This window comes from Triticum aestivum, chromosome 1D (genome assembly GCF_018294505.1).
Source record: "Triticum aestivum cultivar Chinese Spring chromosome 1D, IWGSC CS RefSeq v2.1, whole genome shotgun sequence".
Classification (NCBI taxonomy): domain Eukaryota; kingdom Viridiplantae; phylum Streptophyta; class Magnoliopsida; order Poales; family Poaceae; genus Triticum; species Triticum aestivum.
This window is the reverse complement of record NC_057796.1, coordinates 131,738,580-131,757,916: the sequence shown is the minus strand read 5'-3', so window position 1 is coordinate 131,757,916 and position 19,337 is coordinate 131,738,580.

Sequence of the window (19,337 nt, the reverse complement as noted above, 5' to 3'; positions counted from 1 at the left end):
TTTTCGTGCTTCGACATGCATAGACAGTTCCTGGATCCTAGCCATAAGTTCAGGAAAGACAAGAAGAACTTCATCAGAGGTAGAGTTGTCAAAAACTCTGCACCACCTGCGTTGACAGGCCAAGAGACACTAGATCAGTTAAACGCTCTCGAACCAGATCCAGAGCATCCAGGGTATTTCAAGGGGTATAATTCGAGACACGCCTGGACTCACAAGACATGCTTGTGGGATCTACCTTACTTCAAAGACCTCATTTGCGCACACAACATCGACGTGATGCACACTGAGAAGAATATCGCCGAGGCACTTTTTGGTACATTGTTCGGCATAGATTGGAAGTCAAAGGATAATAGTAAGTCTAGAGTCGATCTGGATGCGCTATGTGATAGGCCGTTAAAAAACATGAAAGAACCGAAAGGAAAGCAGAACTGGACGAAGCCAAAGGCATGGTTCAATCTTGGAAGGCCAGCTATGAGGGAAATTATCTTGTGGGTGCAACAGCAGTTGATGTTCCCCGATGGGTATGTAGCAAATCTAAAGAGGGGAGCGAGTCTTGATAAATTGAAGATATTTGGTCTCAAGAGTCATGATTGGCACATATGGATTGAGCGGGTAATGCCGGTGATGTTGCGTGGCTTCATCCCTAAGGATGAATGGCTAGTACTGGAAGAGCTGAGCTATTTCTTCCGTGTTCTCTGTGCAAAAGAACTATCGACTGGCCTGCTAGAAGAAATGGAAGAGTTGGCGTCGGAGTTGATATGCAAGTTAGAGAAGATCTTTCTGCCGAGCTTCTTTAATCCAATGCAGCACTTGATTTTGCATCTCCCAACCGAGGCAAGATTGGGGGGCCTGTGCAAAATCGTTGGTGCTACGCCACTGAGAGGATGCAGAAGACACTACGAGCAAAATGTAAAAATAAACGTAGAATTGAAGCATCGATGGCTGAGGCATTCATTACTGAGGAGGCGGCAAACTTCGTGACAACACACTACGAAGCCAAAAATCGTCATTTGCATAATCCGAAGCCTCGGTACAATGCTGACGAACCTAAAAAGGGTGGATCCAACTGAAGGAAATATGCCCTAGAGGCAATAATAAAGTTATTATTTATTTCCTTATATCATGATAAACGTTTATTATTCATGCTAGAATTGTATTAACCGGAAACATAATACTTGTGTGAATACATAGACAAACAGAGTGTCAGTAGTATGCCTCTACTTGACTAGCTCGTTGGTCAAAGATGGTTATGTTTCCTAGCCATTGACATGAGTTGTCATTTGATTAACGGGATCACATCATTAGGAGAATGATGTGATTGACTTGACCCATTCCATTAGCTTAGCACACGATCGTTTAGTATTCTGCTATTGCTTTCTTCATGACTTATACATGTTCCTATGACTATGAGATTATGCAACTCCCATTTACCGGAGGAACACTTTGTGTGCTACCAAACGTCACAACATAACTGGGTGATTATAAAGGTGCTCTACAGGTGTCTTCGAAGGTACTTGTTGGGTTGGCGTATTTCGAGATTAGGATTTGTCACTCCGATTGTCGGAGAGGTATCTCTGGGCCCACTCGGTAATGCACATCACTATAAGCCTTGCAAGCATTGCAACTAATGAGTTAGTTGCGGGATGATGTATTGTAGAACGAGTAAAGAGACTTGCCGGTAACGAGATTGAACTACGTATTGCGATACCGACGATCGAATCTCGGGCAAGTAACATACCGATGACAAAGGGAACAACGTATGTTGTTATGCGGTCTGACCGATAAAGACCTTCGTAGAATACGTGGGAGCCAATATGAGCATCCAGGTTCCGCTATTGGTTATTGACCGGAGACGTGTCTCGGTCATGTCTACATAGTTCTCGAACCCGTAGGGTCCGCACGCTTAAAGTTTGATGACAGTTATATTATGAGTTTATGTGTTTTGATGTACCGAAGATAGTTCGGAGTCCCGGATGTGATCACGGACATGACGAGGAGTCTCGAAATGGTCGAGACATAAAGATTGATATATTGGAAGCCTATATTTGGATATCAGAAGTGTTCCGGATGAAATCAGGATTTTACCGGAGTACCGGGGGTTACCGGAACCCCCCCCCCCCCGGGGGGGGGGGGTTTAATGGGCCTACATGGGCCTTAGTGGAGAAGAGGAGGGGCGGCCAGGGCAGGCCGTGCGCCCCCTCCCCCTCTAATCTGAATTGGACAAGGAGGGGGGCGGCGCCCCCCTTTCCTTCCTCTCTCCCTCCTCCTTCCCCCTTCTCCTACTCCAACTAGGAAAGGAGGGAGTCCTACTCACTCCCGGTGGGAGTAGGACTCTGATACGTCTCCAACGTATCTATAATTTTTGATTGCTCCATGCTATATTATATTCTGTTTTGGACATTGATGGGCTTTATTATACACTTTTATATTATTTTTGGGACTAACCTATTAACCGGTGGCCCAGCCCAGAATTGCTGTTTTTTGCCTATTTCAGAGTTTCGCAGAAAAAGAATATCAAACGAGTCCAAACGGAATGAAACCTTCGGGAACGTGATTTTCGGAACGAACGTGATCCAGAGGACTTGGACCCTATGTCAAGACATCAACCAGGAAGCCACGAGGTAGGGGGTGCGCCTACCCCCCTGGGCGCGCCCTCCACCCTCGTGGGCCCCACGTTGCTCCACCGACGTACTTCTTCATCCTATATATACCTATGTACCCCCAAACTACCAGATACGGAGCCAAAAACCTAATTCCACCGCTGCAACCTTCTGTACCCGTGAGATCCCATCTTCGGGCCTGTTCCGGAGCTCCGCCGGAGGGGGCATCGATCATGGAGGGCTTCTACATCAACACCATAGCCTCTCCGATGATGTGTGAGTAGTTTACCTCAGATCTTTGGGTCCATAGTTATTAGCTAGATGGCTTCTTCTCTCTTTTTGGATCTCAATACAATGTTCTCCCCCTCTCTCTTGGAGATCTATTCGATGTAATCTTCTTTTGCGGTGTGTTTGTTGAGACCGATGAATTGTGGGTTTATGATCAAGTTTATCTATGAACAATATTTGAATCTTCTCTGAATTCTTTTATGTATGATTGGTTATCTTTGCAAGTCTCTTCGAATTATCAGTTTGGTTTGGCCTACTAGATTGATCTTTCTTGCAATGGGAGAAGTGCTTAGCTTTGGTTTCAATGTTGCGGTGTCCTTTCCCAGTGACAGTAGGGGCAGCAAGGCACGTATTGTATTGTTGCCATCGAGGATAACAAGATGGGGTTTATATCATATTGCATGAGTTTATCCCTCTACATCATGTCATCTTGCTTAAAGCGTTACTCTGTTCTTATGAACTTAATACTCTAGATGCATGCTGGATAGCGGTCGATGTGTGGAGTAATAGTAGTAGATGCAGGCAGGAGTCGGTCTACTTGTCTCGGACATGATGCCCATATACATGATCATACCTAGATATTCTCATAACTATGCTCAATTCTGTCAATTGCTCAACAGTAATTTGTTCACCCACCGTAAATACTTATGCTCTTGAGAGAAGCCACTGGTGAAACCTATGGCCCCCGGGTCTATTTTCTATCATATTAATCTTCCAACACTTAGTTATTTTTATTGCCTTTTATTTTACTTTGCATCTTTATCATAAAAAATACCAAAAATATTATCCTATCATATCTATCAGATCTCACTCTCGTAAGTGACCGTGAAGGGATTGACAACCCCTTATCGCGTTGGTTGCGAGGATTTATTTGTTTGTGTAGGTGCGAGGGACTCGTGCGTGGCTTCCTACTGGATTGATACCTTGGTTCTAAAAAACTGAGGGAAATACTTACGCTACTTTGCTGCATCACCCTTTCCTCTTCAAGGGAAAACCAACGCAGTGCTCAAGAGGTAGCAGACTCCTCCTGGCGCGCCTCCTCCTGGCCGGCCGCCTCTCCCTCCCTTGCTCCTTTATATACGGGGGCAGGGGGGCACCCCATAGACACAACAATTGATCTCTTGATCTCTTAGCCATCACTACAAAAAAAAAGACACATCCGTGACATTTTGGGCCGAACGAAATTTTTTCCTGTCATACATATGACACTTCTATGACGATAATTGTGACAAAACCCGGTATCATCATAGATGTGGTGGGCTCCTACTTCTATGACAAAAAATCATGACAGAAAATGGGCTTTTCGTCCTGGGCGGGCCGGAGACGCAGTTGCATGACATTCTTTGGGCCGTCCATGACGGAAAAAACCGTGGTAGAAGTGAGGGGGAGGAAAATTTCGGGGAGTTCCCGGTTACGGTGGGAGGCCGGGGGCCGAGCGATGCGCGTTTCTCTCGTACACGTACGCGCGTGTGTGCGAGGCGTTGGCTCTAACTGAACCCGAGCGAGGCGTAGGGGTCTAACTGAACCCGAGCGATTGCACTACAGGCTACGCGTTACTGAACCCGAGCGATCGATCGATGGCTGTTAACTGAACCCGATCGAGCGATTCCTTCGCTACTGCTGCTAACTGAAGCCGATCGATTGGATGAACAGTGAGAGTTGCGCGGGGGGGGGGGGGTTGGATGAACAGTGAGCGGTGGCGTTGCCTCTGGATGAACAGGACCCCGTGGTGTGGAGGGCTGGATGAACAGTAGACGGTGGAGGGGTGGTTGAACAGGACCCCGTGGTGTGGAGGGCTGGATGAACAGTAGACGGTGGAGGGGTGCCCGTGGAGGGGTGGTTGAACAGTAGCCGGTGGAGTAGCGCGCGGTGGAGGCTAGATGAACAGGAGCCCGTGGAGGCTCGAGGAGGTCGACGGTAGCCCGTGGAGGCTGGAGGAGGTCGACGGTGGAGATGAACAGTATCCCGTGGAGTCCCGTTTTGCGGTACGCCACACCCCTTCCGATGAACAGGACCCCCGTTACGACCGTAGGAGGTCCGTTTCGTCCGTTTTGCGGCACGCCACACCCCTCCCGATCAACAGGACCCCCGTTTCGACCGTAGGAGGTCCGTTTCATCCGTTTTGCGGTACGCCACACCCCTCCCGATCAACAGGACCCCCGTTTCGACCGTAGGAGGTCCGTTTCCTCCGTTTTGCGGTACGCCACACCCCTCCCGATCAACAGGACCCCGTTCCGAACGTAGGAGGTCCGTTTCCTCCGTTTTGCGGTACGCCAGGCCTCGTTTCCATCGCCTGTTCTGTCCAAGCCCTCCCGATGAACACGACCACGCATTCCGTTCTGACCCAGCCGGTTGGCTCCCACGCGTTCCGTTGCCTCCCGATGAACACGACGCATTCCGTTGCCTCCCCATGAACACGACGCATTCCGTTGCCTCCCCATGAACACGACGCATTCCGTTGCCTCCCCATGAACACGACGACGACGTTGTTTCTCCGTTCCGACCCAGCCATGTACACGAGCCCTGACCGTACGTATGCGCGAGTAGGCATTCGAGACCCCGCCCGTATTTTCTTTCTTGCACCCTGGCCGCTGTACATACGTGTACATGCTACGTGCGCGCCTCTACTATGACACGTGCGCGCCTCTACATCCACCAGTATATATGTACGTACACGTTCGCGACCAGAATGACAACGCTACATACGCTTCGACCAGGTGGGTCCCGACTGTCAGGCACTTCCTTGCGTGCGAAGATGTAGCTGGTGGGTCCCAGCAGTCAGGGGGAAACGTTTTTTTCGCAAAATACGGTGGCCCATCCGGTGGGTCCCCACTGTCAGGTGGAGGAATAATATTTTGCATGTAATAAGGAGGCACTTCCTTGCTGCGGCCGTGGACCCAGCTGTCAGCCTCTCCACGTACAGTCCATGTCCGATGGAAGCCGTTCCTTGACCACGTTGACCATGCCGCGCCGAGAGCACCAGGGCGGTGGACGACGGCGAGGCCTAGGAAGGGGACGATGCGGAGCCAGGGAAGACGTGGCAGTGGATGCCCACGCGTAGAGGAGTACGAGGGTTCACTGGTTCGCTGCGGTGTGAGGCTGCCGTCGCCGCAGAATAACAGGGGGTGTGGGTGAGTAGAGGGATGGCCTGGCCAGCGGTGGGAGTAGTAGGGGGCGGTGAGGCCTCCGCCGCATCGCAGCCGGCCACGGGAGGCAGGAGCACGAGGCACGACCGGCGCTGGTTTGGGCGGCTGGAGCAAGAAGACCAGAGGTTGAAGAAGCACTACGGCCGTTGGACGGACATCATACGGTCACTAGAGCTAGAATCGTGCATATTGACTAAGTTGACAAAGCCCTCCGTCCCCGTCGACTTAGTAGGCCCACAAGTCAACCTGCCACTATACTGGGTCCCAGCTAACAGGGGGAGTATTCATTTTTTTGTGCGTAATAAGGAGGCACTTCCTTGCGTGCGAAGATATAGCTGGTGGGTCCGAGCTGTCAGCGGCGGTAACATTTTTTTCGCGAAATACAGAGGCCCTTTCGGTGGGTCCCTGATGTCAGGTGGAGGAATCATTATTTTGCACGTAATAAGGAGGCATTTCCTTGCGTGCGGCCGTGGACCCAGCTGTCGGCCTCTCCACGTACAGTCCACTTCAGATGCATGTCGGTCGTTGACCACGTTGACCAGGCCGCGCCGAGAGCACCAGGGCGGTGGACGACGGCGAGGCCTAGGAAGGGAACGACACGGAGGCAGGGAAGGACTCGGCAGTTGTTTCCCACGCGGAGGGGAGTACGACTGTACGAGGGTTTACTGGTTCGTCTGCCGTCGCCGGAGAATAACAGCAGGTGTGGGTGAGTAGAGGGATGGCTAGGCCAGCGATGGGAGTACGGTGGGGCGGTGAGGCCTGCGCGGCAGCAGAGCCGGCCGCGGGGAGGAGGGAGCAGGCAGTCCCGCCGGCGCTTGTTTGAGCGGCTGGAGCAGGAAGAGCAGAGATTGAAGAAGCACGACGGCCGTTGGATGGCCATCCAACAGTCACTGCTTGTGCGTCAACCTTTTTTTAGGAAAGCCTCAAATCTGTGGAAAACAGCATACAGCCCATCTGCCATTATTTCTAATAATTTACAGCCCATTTGCTAATTATTAAGGTTTTTTTGGAGCCCATATTCTTTTTGTTAGCATTACAGCCCATATTGTGGCCACGGTTAAAAAATTATACGAAATTTTGCATATTTCGGTGCGGTCCGAACTGTTTTTAATCCCGAAATTTCGACTCACATTCAAACTGATTTTAAAAATAAATGTATATCAATATAAAATCCAACAAATTCTCCACGCATAAAAATTAATGTAATTTAAAATCTCGAAATGAAAAAAAAGATATTTGAAACTAATTGCCGGTTTGATGTGTTTTAAAAATGTACAGCCCATTTCTCATTACTGATGGGCCATTTTCTCGGCCAGCCGAATGAAAGCTCTCCTCGTCTTGAAAGATTTGCAGCCCAACAGGCCTGACAAAGCGACTTACTTGGCAAATCACAAAAAAACTGGGCTGTGGCCGTGGACCCAGCTGTCAGCCTCTCCACGTACAGTACTCTTCCGATGGAATGTCGTTGACCACGTTGACCACGCCGCGCCGAGAGCACCAAGGCGGTGGACGACGGCGAGGCCTAGGAAGGGGACGACGCGGAGCCGGGGAAGACGCGGCAGTGGATGCCCACGCGGAGAGGAGTACGAGGGTTCACTGGTTCGGCTGCGGTGTGAGGCTGCCGTCGCCGCAGGGCCTGGCTAGCGGTGGGAGTAGTAGGGGGCGATGAGGCCTCAACGGCAGCACAGCCGGCCACTGGAGGCAGGAGCAGGCGGTCTCCCCGGCGCTGGTTTGGGCGGCTGGTGCAAGAAGAGCAGCGATTGAAGAAGCAGCAGGACCGTTCGATTCAAATCCAACGGTTACTGCTGCTAGAATCGTTTGTTGACTAAGTTGACAAGCCCTGCGTACGCGTCAACTTAGTAGGCCCACAGGTCAGCCTCCCAACCGGTGCGCCCCAGATGTCAGTGGGAGGAATCATTTTTTTCGCGTAATAAGGAGGCAGTTGATTGCGTGCGGCCAGGCCAGCGGAGGGAGTAGGGTGGGCCGGGGAAGCCTGCGCGGCATCACAGCGGGCCACAAGAGGAGGGAGCAGGCAGTCCCGCCGGCGCTAGTTTAGGCGGCTGGAGCAGGAAGATCAGAGATTGAAGAAGCACGTCGGCCGTTGGATGGACATCCAACAGTCACTGCTGCTAGAATCGTGTGTTCACTGACAAAGCCTTGCGTAAACAAGTCAGCCTCGAAATCTGTGGCGTGTACAGCCCATTTGCTATTATTTTTATAATTTTTACTCATTTTCTAATTCATATGGAATTTATTGCAGCCCGTTTTCCATTTTTAGAATTGCTGGCCATTTTCTGGTCAGTACCAGGGTCAAAAAATTAACTAAATATGTGGGAAATTTTGAAAATTCGCAAATTTTTGCTGGGGAACGAAATATTCTTAATCCAAAAATTAATAGCCATACTAAAACAAATTTAAAAATAAATTAGTACTATGTCATGTTAAATCCAATGAAATACGTATAAGATATCAGTGAAGAACAAAAACAAAAAAAGAAACTTATATCCCATTTGCTATAATTTTTTTGGAATTTTCAACCCCTTTTGATATTACTTTTAACAGACATTGACCATACTCTTAAGCCAGGCCGGAATGCATCCCTCCTCGTCTTGAAAGATTTGCAGCCCAGTAATTCGGAGAAAACAAATAGGCCTAGCTTGGGTATTCTTCAAAAAGAAATACTGGGCTACCTATTTTCCCAAAGAACTGGTGCATGAGCATTTAGCTTTATTTATTTATTTACTTATTTATGTTTAGGGGACCATGAGCATGTACCTGGGCCGGATTCATGTGAGAGCCTCCCTTCCAGTTAATTATGGGCTTCTCTATTGGGCCTTCATCAGTGGGCTGCATGTTATCAACAAGTGGAAAATGTGTTCCGTACGAAAAATAGTATGCGCTACGTACGGTACGGGGCACTAAAGGATCGAACCATGCAACGACTTCCAAAACATTGTGTTTGTCGTTCTAACAACACATTTATTCAACCAACAGACGAAATATACTACTGATTGTACATTGAAAACAGCAGCAGCAGCAACCAGGGCTGGGGGTGCAACAGAAGCAGTAAGCAGGCCAGAAGAGTGAAGACGCAGCTCTCTCTTCCAAACCAAACATCAGCCATCATTACAAAAGGGCTACCAAAAAAGAACAAGTGTATGCATCAAACTAAATAAAGATCCTACTACACCAAGTGTACGCATCTAACTAACTGGCTCAGTTAGATGTTACTATTTATTAAGCTGTGGAGATTGGCTGACGGCTTGAACCAGATGGGTGCCTGACGGGGGAAACTCCAGCCAGCAGGTCGAAGTCTGATACTTGCGACCCTCTCTCCTACTTTGGGCTGCAGAGCGTGGCGGCACATATCAGGGTATGGTGCATGCAGAGACGCATGGTACGCTGTGTACACACAGTTTTGCCTGATGAACGAAACCGCGCTGCCATCATGATCCTTGCCGTCGGTTATCTCCTGGTTAATCGGATAATTCAGTCCGACAAACAGAGAGCGTGTACCAAGGCTACTTACCAGCCTCCAGTCAAAAATTCCTGAAGGCCCAGAGAAGCTGGGATCCTGCTCAAAGACCTTGCAGTGACTATGATTGTATTCCGCGAAACAACACGTCCGGTACGTGCGAACGATCATCAATCTTTCACCGTCGTCTGATCGAGCCAGGAACCACCTGCAACTGCCATGCCGCTTTTCTTTGAAAGGTTCTGGGATTAGGAAGGGTAGGGACACCAGGCGGCCTACAACATCATATCAAGTTGGAGTCAAATAAAAAGGGCTCTTGATTTAGTCAATCTTAAGAACAGCATGTTATGAGCATGAATATTTTTTCAGCAAATGTTGTAATATAAGCAAGCCATCATGATATCATAGGAAAGTAACATACTGCTGTAACAGCCGTTTGTAGCGATGACTGGAGTAGGCCAGCAATACGTCCAGCCATAGAAGGAGTCGACAGCGTAAATGAAGCCCTTGTGTTCAATGGCATCAGAGAACCATGGAGGATGTATGATCCTGCGATGGACGTGCAGATTTATCCACTTACCGTAGTGACCTGTCAGATAGGCGAGACCGCGGTTGAAGAACGCAATTAGCCTGAAGTCTTTATAATTCGCAGATCTTGTGGGCACTTGGCAGATTACAACCTTGAGCAAATCAAACTTGGTATCATGTTGGCTACTGTAAGATTCCGAGTATTCTGGGCCACGGTGCCGAAGCAGTGCAGTGTTAATCGAAGGAAGGGGGATCAATCGCCGGGTGTAGACCTCCACGAGCATCCAGCTGCCGTGACCGTCGACGAGCACCATCCAAGACGTGTTCATGCCGACCCAGTACATACCGTTAATGTAGTTGAGGCTGACGGGGATTGGATCGCAGTCAAGGGGGTTGATGCTCGCCACCCTACGATCGTTATGCTGCGTGACACGCCGTTTCTGAAGATCAGGCGGCATCAGCAAGCAAGGAGCTGCCTTAAAAAGCTCCAGCCTGAGGGCTTTGAGTAAACGGCACAGCCCCGACGAGCACGCGGCAAGCGGCATGGTACTGAGATTGTCCACACGTGAAACAATGAGCTTGATTACCTCTGTGGGGAGCGAATTCCAGCCACTCTTTTGGCGGACGCTGCTCGGTTCTGCCATTGTTAGTGCTTGGGTTTCGGACAAGGGGGGCGCCTTAGCGGGGATGGAAGATTGGACGAGATTATGTGCGAACAAAGATGGAGAAGCGAATATGTGCTGCGGGAAGTGGACAGGTGATGATGACTACAACACGCCGCTTGACTTACGAGACACATACCAGCAACGTAGGGTCATGTCGATGCCAGACAACTTGCTTGAGTGATCACAGTACTGGTACTCCCTACAGTGCTATGCCCTAACTTGCTTGAGTAGAGTAGTAGAGTAGGACTCTGCTCTACTACAATCACCGGAGGAGTAGTATATTCTAATCTAAAATAGTTACAAACTTCAATGCCCGAGCATGGAATGACTACGAACCGTGCTCAAAGACCGTGTCTACGTGGTGTTTGGACATGGGCGACAACCTCAACGCCAACGGTGCTGCTCCCGTTGCACCGTATGTGTTTTTGTCCTTCCTGTTCGAAATCGTGGTAGAATTCATGTTTCTACTCTGTATCCTACTACTATGCTAGTCCACATGATTAGTTTCATCTCTGTTATAGCCGTCATGATTTATTTTGTGCTTATTCGGATTAAATCTCGTAGTAACTTGCTCATATATTCAACTGGCGCAACGTCCCCTACAGCCACTCCCGTTTCATGGACGGCCTGGTCGATGCCTCCAAGGATCCCTTCGTCCACTGCTATGAGTGCCCGATGCCGTTTTGTCGCTCGCCGGCGGACATGGTGCATCACCTCACGGATGCGTGCAGCGGTCACTGTTGGCCCTTGGCGGAGAACATCAAGTACGAGACGTGCTACCCGTTCACCATGCCGGAGTCGCTAGAGGATCACCGCCGCCTGCTAGTCTCGGAGGAGGACGGCAGCATCTTCCTCTTGATCGTGGGCACCGGCGAGGCCCGCGCAGGCCGCTGCCCCGTCTCTGTAATGTGCGTCAGGGGCGACGCCGCTGACACTGACACGAGGCCGATGTACGGGTGCGTGTTCAGTGTTACTACCCCTCCGGGTCGCGTGGGCGGCGACACCGGCCTCATCGAACGGACTTGGACTCTGGGGAGCTAGGACTATCCCGCCAATGTGGACTTGGAAAACCCATGGCATCCTTTACCTGCCGATGCGGTGCACGGGGACTCCAAGGAGGTTCACCTGGACATACGCATTATCAAGTTAAATGTTGATCATTAGTCTTTGCTCAATGTAATCCGCTGTCTAAGCATGTGGAGACTTCCATGCAGGATCTTGCTCTATTGGAGTATCGCGCATGAATAAAAGTGTATCCGTTTATGGTTTAGTCTAGAATCTTCCATGTATTAATTTTTACTACAGTACTGGTGAAAGACTTACGATGAACCATTTCTTACATATCCTCTGCCCACTTGCAAGTCATCCTGATTTAATCCCTCCGTCTAGGTGTATAAGGGCATGGTTAATATTACTTAATAGTATAGCCAACTATTGACTATAAGAAAGTGCCATGTCATCTGTAGCCAACATGTATAACAATCAATACTCAAAAACTAATTCTTAAAGATCATTTCTTGCAAAGCACAATAAGTGTTATTTCTTCACAAGTTTTGGATGCAGGTTGAACAGTTGAACGCTTTTGTTTGCAAAAGATACCTCTTTATCTATTTCACCCGGATGTTTGTGAGCTCTAGAGATGAAATAATATCCGAAGAAACCTATCGATACTCGTTACACATGAGATGATCCCCACATCCTTTGTCAAAATAAACAACTCCCCGATCAATGCATTTCACTCTTCGGTGCAACGCACGGGCACCTTACTACTATAGATTAGTACGACCAAAAATTGAACTAACATTATATATAGTACGATAAATGCTGATGCATGTCACCTAAAATTATATCATTCAAAACTATGTTCAAATACGAATCCAACGATATAGTTTTTGTTGACATGCACTAACATTTTTTCAGTTAAATCTTCAGTCAAATTCAATGGGGGACTAATAAACCACGACCGATGTAGTACAAGTGTAGAGGGCGGCGCTGCACGGGAGTCTCACCTCTCAGCCCGCTCGTGGCGCGGCAGTAAAGCCGTCATATCACAAAACCCAACCACTCCCAGTAATTAGTGGCCTGGTAAAATAAATGGACAAGCAACCATCACATCCCTCCGTATTTTTTGCATTTCATCTCTCTGCATTTACTTTCTCCGGTTCAGCTCGCACACTCGATCCCTAGCTACTACTCCTAGGGCCAGTTCTTTTGGCGGCTTCCCCAGCTTTTCCCACAAGACTAGTCACAGTGGAGAGTAACAATAAGGCGCCTCACTCATTTATTTGGGCTTCTAAACTACTACTCCGTCCTGGTTTATTCCTCACCATTGTAATTTGTGCTAAATTTTGACCAAAGATTTAACTGGTTTATTCCTCACCATTGTAATCCCTCCGTCTAGGTGTGTAAGTCATCTTACGAAAACCAAATAATCCCAAAACACTTAGGCGCGGTGCATTAACTTCTACTCCGTACCTCGTTTCTTGTTTCTTGACATATCAACCAATAAGAGATAAAGAGTGTGCATGCTTTTAATGACTTGAGATATCAAACACGACATGCAGTGGTTAGTTCATTGCATGCAATACTATTAATTAGCAAATAAACATTAACGTTTCTCGTTTTCTCCTCCTCCTTGGTCACGGTGCACAGCCTAAGATGACTTACTCACCTAGACGGATGGAGTAGTGCATGTGGCATGCACTAACATTTCATTAGTTAAATTTATGATCAAAATTTGACACGGATTACAATGGGGACTAATAAACCAGGACGGAGGTAGTAGTTATGGGATTACTAATCTAGAAGCCTAAAAGAACTGGCCCCTGGTACTCCTACTAGTAGTAGTACTCAAGTTGGAATTCCAATTGCACGGCACAACTTGTTAGGCAAAAAATTCGATACAGGGTGTAGGAAGCGGTTTGGGAATTTGCATGCCTTTCCAACCAGTGAGATACTCCGTACAAAGTACGACAGAGAAATAACCACAGAGAAGGAAGCTAAAAGTAAACAATCAAACGAGCATTTTTGCATTTGTTTTGCATTGAATCGTTTCGCAAGCTTGACTAGTGTTGTTTTTCTACTTTTACAAAAACCGCATCGTAATGTTCAAATGTGCATTTGCACGTACATAAGTAATAGTAGTACTCCCTCTGTCTAGGTGTATAAGTCTTCCCTCCTTCTTGGTCACAGTGCACAACCAAAGATGACTTATTGACCTAGACGGAGGGAGTAGCACAGTCTGCAAGCATATATCGAGAGCGACGTGTAGTGCGATAGTATATAGTAAAGTTTGTGCTATATGCACGTACTTGCAAAATGCGTACGAATACACAAGGTTTCCAAACTTTCTGTCAGGACCCCGATTCCAAGTCACACCGATCTAGCCTGTAACACCTCATATCACATTGCGGCCTCACGCACGGCACTCCCCACGGGTGTCGCCTTACCATGGCCCGGGACCGTTTGCGCCTTTTGGCTCACGTATATGACAATGTCGCTAGCATCCATATGACAGAGAACCCGGGCCGACATGGCTAGTCGTGAACCCAAAGCGGCACTAACGTATGGGGACAGGCATACATGAATCAACATCGAACGTGTCGGTCAGCAGCGTGTGAATCCGGGCTGTAGCACTGGGCTAACAGGACTCCGGGAACCCGGGCTGTAGCAGGCTAGGCAGGACTCCGGATGTCACCGCGTGACATTTCCCCGAGGGGACAGACACAGGAACGATATGAATCACATGCCGGCCAGTCAAGTGTCCAGAGCAGTAGTGCTGGGCTAGCAGGACTCCGGTGAACCGGGCTGTAGCGGACTACTATGGCTCAAGGAGGCACTAGACTACATTTCCCCATAAGAGAGGCTGCCAAGGATAAGCAACTAGATTGTCGGATCCCACACATACCAAGCATTTCAATCATACACACAATATGCTCGATATGTGCAAATACAACATGGCATCACAACAAAACTCTACAACTCAAAGTACTTTATTTAAAGGGCTCCGGAGAGCCTTACATAACTTGTTCATACAGATAGGGGTCACATGACCCGACACTCAAGTCATACAATCATACAAGAACATGCGGAAGCAAACTGTCTAGGTACAGACGCTAAAAAGAAAGAAGGCTTGACGAAGCCTGTCTATCTACGTAGGCCCTTCACAAGCCTAGATCACCACCTGGGTGGCAAGTCACTCGTCATCGTCGAGTTCTACGTAGAACCCATCGGAAGGGGCGGTGTTGTCGTCTGAAAACAGTAATTGAAGCAACATGAGTACAAAGGTACTCAGCAAGTCTTACAACAGATCCTACTATACATGTTCATTCTCAAGAAGGTAGTGGAGTTATTGCAGCAAGCCAGCTTTGACTCTTGGCTAAGCTATCCTACGAGACACCACTTGTGAAATAGTTTTCGCACACGAGTCCACTAATCACCATCTCAATACTCCATCGTGGATCCTCCCTCGTCATCCCACGAGAGAGCCATCCGCGGCACTCACACTTATCTTGAGGCTTTTAATAGTATCCATTTACTTGTCTATGAACTGCATAAGCGACCAAGTAGTCCTTTACCGCGGACGCGGCTATTCGAATAGTTTCATACCCTGAGGGGTGTACTTCGTCACACACGCTCTCACCACTTATCGTCGCTACACGACGTGTACTCGGCAACCTTCAAGCGGAAGCCCAACGTGGGTGTCGGCCACAGCCTACCTAAACACTCGAGTCTCTAGTCCAGGTATATTGCCTATTCAGGTTCCATCCGCAGGGAGTTCGGCCAAGGTTTCCACATACGGCCCCAAACGATGTGTGCAGGGTTCCCGGACACCAAACGGGCGACTCGGTACACCGTGCCACGAGCCTACCGTATCACAGCCCACCCCTTGGTCAGCGCTGTCCACGGCCTCCAGCTTACTACAAACACCAGAAACTACGTGCAACTCCTGGACAGAGGACAAGGGTGATTAAGAAGCCGAGGGGGTCCATTGGTTTCGGGCCCAATGCGTGGTAGTAGCTGAATCTTAAATCACGCATACAGATCTCAGTTCTTAGGAACGGTCTATGAAACAACCCACCATGTACTCCTACATGGCCTCCCATCGATACCTTTACCAAATCGTATTCAACACCTCACTCTCATTACCGACACACACTTTCACTCTAGTTCATCACCCTGATGAGCCAGACCTGACACGACTCTAAGCGTAGCAAGCATAGCATTGTAGGAACACAACATGGCTCAATCAACTCCTACACATGCTAGTGGGTTTCATCTAGTTACTGTGGCAATGACAGGTCATGCAAAGGAAAGTGGGTTCAATTACCGCAACACACAGCAGTTTGAATCGCGTTGTCTTAATGCAGTAAATGAGAGCAGAAGCGAGAAGATGGGTTTGTATCGAAATGATCAATGGGTTGCTTGCCTGACGGAGTGGTGGTGGGATACTGCCCTTCGGTTGGATACTCGTGAATATCCTCGGAGGCAGGACCTACCGCAATGAACATACCGAAGCACAATCAACACCAAGCAAGTGCAACAAGATGATGCATGCATGAGACATGGCAAAATGGATGTATTGGGCTAATGCAACTAAGACCAGATGGGTTTGGACTATTTTGAATCAAAGATTCAAATTCCAAGTTCATATGTGGCCTCTTTTAGTGCTTTATCTTGTTCTACATTAAACAGTAGGTTAACTTGCTTAAACATGCATGAAACCAGTACAGATGGATAGAATGGATTTTTCTGATCATTTTTCATATATAAATCTTTTCATTCTGAGCTATAGATTACTTTCTATGATTTTTTTAAGTTTGTGATAATTTCTGGAATTTCCAATATAAGAATAATTCTAATAATTAAATTGCTTAATGCGTCAGCAGTGTGTCATGATGACGTCAGCGGTCAACGGGGTCGTCCAGGTCAAACCTGACGTGTGGGTCCCCTGTGTCAGTGTCACTGTTAGGTAATTAGCTAATTAGGATTAATTTTAAACTCTAACTCAGATTATTTAGCAGGCGGGCCCCACTTGTCAGTGACTCTGGGGTGGTCAACCCGTGGTCAAACCACGCTGACTCGCCGGCGTTTAGCCGCCGTCGACGTCCAGACGCGGCGGTGGAGTGCGGGATTCCTCCTCCGGCGACCAAATGGACGGCGGAGAGCACCTACGTGTAGCTGGGAGCAAACCGCATCGACTGGTGGTGGTGGTGGAGCTCGGGGTCGCCGGAATCGACGCCGGCGACGAGCCGTGCGGCTGCCGGGGTACGGGTGTATCGAACCCGTTGCTAGAGAGCACAGCGAGGGGCGTGCGATGGTGCTACGGGCTCCTGGCGATGCAGTGGAGCTAACGGCCATGGTGGTGCGACCGTTGGATGGCCGGAGCCTCGTCGGCGACGAGCTCGTGCGGCGGCGCGTACGGGTGAGCTACGTGCAGTGGCTACGGAACTCGAGAGGGAGAAAGGAGAGGATGGGAAGGTGGCCAGGCTCACGGTGGTTGCGACGGAGCGGACGGCGAGGTCGGGGGTGAACTACTGCAGTGGTGACGGCGGAGGGGATCTCCGACGGTGAGCGGCGAAGGCGAGGTCGGAGCAGAGGCTTCGGGGCAAGCGAGCGCTCGGGGCTCGACCTTCTCGAAGGAGAAGGCGACGGCGGAGTTGTTGGACATGGTGGGACGGCGCGAGGTCGACGGTGGGTGCGGCTACTCCGGCGAGGTGGCAGCGGCTGCGTCGGCCAAGGTGGAGGAAGGCGAGGGAGAGGCGATGGGGGAGAAAGGGGGTGTCCAGGGGCTCGGGGGCGCGTCGTGGAGGGTCGTCCAGCTCGTCCACGGGCGAGGCGGCAAGCAGGTGGCGCCGTGGCGGGCTAGCGCTCGCCGGCGTCACCTCTCTGCCTGCTCTGGCGAGAGCAGGCAGCTGACTAGCTATGGGCCAGCACAGTGCTGGGCCGCCAGGTGGGCTGCCAGGTAAGTCCTTCTCTGCTTTCTGTTTTTCTCTTTTTTTATTTATGTTCTGTGTTTTGAAATAGTAGAAATACTATTTCATTTAGGAAAATCCTGGAAATATTCAGAGGCACCTTTGAAATTATTCTCAACAGCCTAAAAATACCTTCAAGATTATTTGGGCATTTTAAAATATTTATAGGATTTAAATTGCCCAAATGCAAATACTTATGGCTTGATGAAAAATCCAGAATAGCCTCCAAAAATATGAAACCATTTTTGGCAGAGGTTTTAGCCAGGACCAAAGATGGTGAACATTTATGGAGGGCATTTCAGGTTCATTGAAAAGGGATTTTAGTAAACCCTAGTTGTTTCAGGGGGGGTGCTGGGGGTTTCTGGCATCCCCATTTCAAGTTTCTGTGAAAATAGACATGATGCAACACTCTAATGCATGAACTAGCTAGGATGTGACAACTCACCCCCACTCAAAGGAATCTCGTCCTGAGATTTAGGGTCCGTTGGGAAGAAGGTGGGGTACTCAAGTCGAAGACGATCCTCCCTTTCCCAAGTAGCTTCTTTCTCGGAATGGTGTGACCATTGAACCTTGAGAAACTTGATGTTTTGGCGTCGAGTGGTACGCTCGGCTTGATCAAGGATTCGAACGGGATATTCCCGATATGTGAGATTGTCTTGGAGATCAAGCGTTTCGTGGTCCACTCCACGGATAGGATCCAAGAAGCAACGCCTGAGTTGGGAAACATGGAAGACGTCATGAACCTTGGAAAGATGCGGAGGTAGTTCCAATTGGTAGGCAACTTCTCCTCGCTTGGCAAGAATGCGGAAGGGTCCAATGTAACGAGGAGCCAATTTTCCTTTGATACCGAATCGATGGGTTCCCTTTAAAGGAGTCACCCGAAGGTAAGCCTTCTCGTCAACCTCAAAAGTCATAGCCTTATGTTTGCGATCATAATGGCTCTTTTGGCGAGATTGGGCTGTTTTCAATTTCTCACGAATAATGCGAACCTGCTCTTCTGCTTCCTGAATCATATCCGGGCCAAAGAGTTGTCTTTCCCCGGTTTCTGACCAGTTAAGAGGCGTTCGACATTTTCGTCCATAGAGCACCTCGAAAGGGGCTTTGCCCAAGCTAGCTTGGTAACTATTGTTATAAGCAAACTCGGCGAATGGAAGGCATTTCTCCCAATCCATGCCGAAAGAGATGACAGAAGCTCGGAGCATATCCTCCAGAATTTGATTAACTCGTTCTACCTGACCACTTGATTGAGGGTGAAAGGCGGTGCTAAAGGATAGACGAGTTCCCATAGCATTTTGGAAACTTTCCCAAAATTGAGAGGTGAAGAGACTTCCACGGTCTGAGTTAATTTCCAATGGAACACCATGAAGAGACACTATTCGGGAGATGTACCAGTCTGCTAGCTGACTAGCGGTTATACTCTCACGAACAGGTAGGAAGTGGGCTACTTTGGAAAGACGATCGACAACAACGAAGATAGCATTATTCCCTCTCTTGGTCCTGGGAAACCCGGTAATGAAATCCATACCGATTTTATCCCATTTCCATTCAGGAATAGCCAGAGGCTGAAGGGTGCCAGCAGGCCGTTGATGCTCTGCTTTAACACGACGGCAGACGTCGCAATTAGCAATGTATTGAGAAATTTCTCTCTTCATCCTAGTCCA